Source organism: Rhagoletis pomonella, unplaced genomic scaffold, assembly GCF_013731165.1.
Source record: "Rhagoletis pomonella isolate Grant_MI unplaced genomic scaffold, Rhpom_1.0 Rhpom_scaffold_00017, whole genome shotgun sequence".
NCBI lineage: Eukaryota > Metazoa > Arthropoda > Insecta > Diptera > Tephritidae > Rhagoletis > Rhagoletis pomonella.
This window is the reverse complement of record NW_023458571.1, coordinates 1,838,943-1,843,487: the sequence shown is the minus strand read 5'-3', so window position 1 is coordinate 1,843,487 and position 4,545 is coordinate 1,838,943.

Here is a 4,545-nt window from a genome sequence, read left to right as displayed (position 1 = left end):
TTTGTGGTCAGAACGTTGGCATTGAAAAATCGGCCGGTGCCGATAATGTGCGATTGTAAAACACTCTCAATCATTAAAACCATATTTTATGAACTTTTTTTGCTAATTGTCATCAAGTTTCACTTTTTATATTTTATAATAAATACAAATCTAATCGCACTCAATAACCGCGCCTTTTTCGTTTTCTTTGTTTGTTTTCATTTTTAGGCAGATGTCAAAAACACTCAGAAATTTACTTTTTTCATTCTTTTCCGATTGCGTGATCTTGTTAGTTGGTTCATGAGTTCAGAGTGCAGATTGTCAGTGATTTCTATCAAACGGCACTAGTCTGCAGCGTTGCCAGGTTGACGTTTTTAACGTCATTTGGACGTTTTTTGTGTAAAAAATGACGTTTTTTAACTTCCCAGTAATTTTTCTCTGTGACTAAATCTTATAAGTAGAACTGGTTTTGAATTATTTTCTTAATAAATCTTTACAAGCTTTGTGTTTTGCAGCAGCTGCTTCAAAAGATATTTATTCCCTGGATACAGATGATTTAAATATAAGATGCAAACCAAGTGTATGCGCATTTTTTTTGGATTCTTGGACAAAGGCTGGTTGTGTAAAAACTTCAGGTTACGAGAATAATTGTAATGTTTGCAATTGCACATTAGCAACAAAGCCAAATCAGGAAGAGCTGATCTATTGCAACACGCACGCTCGCAAAAGCACCAAACAAGCTGTAGCAGCATAAAAAGTCAGAAAAAAGTAGGCGACTTTTTTAAGATTAAAAATTATTAAAAATCAACGCGATTATGTGGCCCCTTTAAACTTGCACATTATTGCCCTGAAATTTAATGGGCTATCAAACTGCATACTCAAAAATCTGAATAAAAAGTTGAAAATATAGCTGAAACTTTGCAATTTTTTATAATTTTTGCACAAAGTTTGAAATGTGGATTTATATTTTGTTTATTAAATAATCAGCGAGGCTTTTATGGAAAAATAATAAACATTAAATATACAAAAGAAAAACAGCTAAAATCGATCAAAATGTTGATGACTTAATCAGCTGATCACAAGAGTATGTATAAAATCATTTTTATATTAACGATCTCAAACCAGTTTCCAATGAATTCTAAATGTGCTCTGTCGAAATGACATTTTAATATACCTTACGTATATATGTACCTTTGTATACAATAAAAGTTTAATAAGAACAATTTTTTGTACATTCATTTGAAAAAGACGTTTTTGGGCAGGAAATGACGTTTTTTTCAAACCAAGAGGGACGTTTTCTCATGCCGAATACCTGGCAACACTGCTTGTCTGATTGAAAAGCCTGAATTACAGTAAGAGAAAGAGCTTGCTCTGACTTAAGAGCTTTAATTTCACAAAGAATTGTAGATAACAAAGTTTGCACATCAATTACTTTCACATTCTCACCAAGCGATATAGTTGGTGAAGTCTTTTGCGGTTGTTGTTGGGGAATGTTATTGACACATTCGCTTGTTTGCACACAGGCAGAATTTGTCGAACACTGATTATACGCAATTTCACTGTTTACAAGCTTCACAGGAGGCGGATGAGTGCGAATAGATCTCCGGCGAATGTCCGTACACTCTTTACAGCTGAGTTTTTCGCCGTGGAGGCCATTACGTCGAAATGGTGTGTTTGTTGTAACTCATTTCAATGACAGTATGGACATCAGCGTATAATTTGTTAGTGTAATTTTTTACTTATAACGGCCAACACCACCTTGTTAAATACGCCTTGCTCTTTACAAAAGTATTTGTTCTCCGAACTGAGCAAAAAATCCAAGCCATTCGGCGAAACGCCGCGGCCGGCGCAATCTAAATGAAAAAACTTTTTGCACTTAGCACACTGTACTTTTGCGCGATTGCGATCGACTTTTTCCAATTTTCTTCCGTAATTTCGTAAAAGAATCGAGGTGTGTCTAATTTGTTTCATACTGGAAAATTCAGCAAAAAATCGGATGAGATCTTTACGAATTCTTTAAAATTTCTCTACAATCCAGAATACTTTGAAACAATTTTTTGCAGGGATATTATGGTTATGGTTATGTAAGGGTAGGTCTTCAGGCCTTTCGCACCGCGACCAAATTTGATGTATTGTTAAGGTGACCAGAATTTTTTAACTTGCCAGGAGGACAAATTCTCCACATTGAAAACACAAATTTATTTTTTTTTTAACATACATAAATAACGAATAAATTAACAATTCAAAGTTTCTCCTAACACAAGTCAGGCAAGTTAATAGTACACTGCGTTGCATAATTATAAGACCGCCACATATTAATAAGTTTTGACTATTTATTTTTAAATTATTTACTTTTCATTGTTTCACTTGCAAAAGTAATTAATTGCTTTTGTTCTTCGTCTTTCGTCAAAGTTCGATTAAAATTTTGTATCAATGCTATACCTGGTTTAGCAACATCATTATCATATTTAATACTCTTAATCGTCCCTAAGAAAACCAACTTCAGGGTAATTTTTTAGGGAATTTAATGCCCTATAAGAATACGCCCAGAAAAAACGCGCATCTTTTATAACTTTTTTAATGGGTCAAAATTTATAACATTTTTAATGAAAGCAAATCTTTTTTACATGTTATTTACATAGAAAATTTCAAATGGCCACCGACACCTTTTAAAATTTAAATAAAAATGCTTCCAAATGGGAGAATTTCCTTCTCAGTAAATAGATCATTTTAAGGCTATAAATTCGCTAGCTTAGTTATTTTGGATCGTCCTAATATATATATATTAAATAAATAATAAATTTTATATATATATATATATATATATATATATATATATATATATATATATATATATATATGTAGCAGATTTATTATATGACTGCATTGTTTTCTATTTTTCTATTAATGAATGTGTGTAAACATCTTGTTATTGTATAAAGCTTTATGTAAGTCTGGCAATGCTTTTATGTAAGTTTAGTCTGGCAATGCTTTTACGTAGGTTTAGTCTGGCAATGCTTTCATATTTTGACAGTTCGTTATTGTAACGTATGTTTGTCCTTCTCTTGCATATTGCCAAAATTGCCAAACGTTGTAAGCAATGCGAATTTATACAAGGTGGTGATGATGGCGAATTTAGATTTTCGCCGTGGTACTTTCTTGTGTCAAAATAGTGTGTTTGTTGTAATATGAATCCGCCTTGTTTACAACAAACACATCATTTTGACATTAGGAAGTATCGCGGCGAAATCTAAATTAACCATCAACACCACCTTGTATAAATTCGCCTTGGTTGTAAGAAAATGCTATAAAAGTCGACACTTTGCTTTAGCCATGGGTAATTGCGCAATTTTTTTTGGCGCTAGCTCAATAATGCCAGCGCCACCTGTGGTGTCAGCGCACTAAAACAGCGCAATAGCGCAGTGTACTGAAATGAACACGGCGCCATCTGAGTGTCACCACAGTACCCACCGTCGTACAGTGCAGTACACCAGACAGTGGTGTCATGTCTATTATTTCTATAATTTTCGGCGCTGAGCAACGCTTGTACCGCCAACTATCATTCTTGAGTAAAAGCTTTAAATTTGCGTTCTCAACACTCAAATGCAAAAACAAAGTACGTGTAAATTTTCCAAGAGTTAAGGCGAATTGTGTGTGTGTTCCTCATATGTTGCTTGGGTTAATGGCGCTGGCGCTTTCCATATACTGGTATTGGCGCGGCAACTCCGGCTTCGGTGTTAACGCAATTGCGCCGCGCAGCGCAGTGTTACCCATGCCTACTTTGCTTAAGCTCGTTAATTTGTGTTCTGGCGATCAGGAGTTGCAAAATTTCTGTGTTTTATTTTGTGTTTCTAGCAGTAGACGGAATTTCGCAACGTTCCAAATAAATAAAAAATGATTTTCCGTAGTTTCAAAGGCAGTTAAAAAATGCGTATAATTTTCGTCACGAAATTGATATCATAAATTTTGTGTTTCTTGTTCAGCTTTCGTCATTCGAAAATTTTACCTCAAAGAGGTGTTTTATTTGATATCAATAATTTTGGGGTAGCAAATTTAAAATCGACGTAAATACAAACAATAATCTAAATGTTTTATTTTTCTGTCTAAATCTAAATGATGTATTCAAATCGATGTGTCCATCTATACTATTATACAAAATTGACTATATGGAGTACGTTTGTAACGATTTATTTCTCAAAGTACTAAACCGATTTTAATATTTTTCTTTTTTAAACGAAGCATTTGTAAAAAGACGCAGGGTGGCATACTTATATTTTTTATTCTTGGAAGATAAGCACCCTTTTTTTGGGTGTAAAGTTGCAAAAAATTACAAAGCCGTACAAGCATAAGCCTATTTGGTTGCCAAACACAGCGCATAGCTACGCGAAAAAACTGTACATCAGTGCCGATCAAACACGAGCTCACAAAGGCAAAAGAGATGTGTACATGATTCAATAACTACAGGTTGTAGCATTCGTACAAAAACAAGATTTACCGTTGGTATGAACTCCTTGTGTCATCAACATCTTCTTTATGTATTCGTATTCGTATGTATATGTATACCCT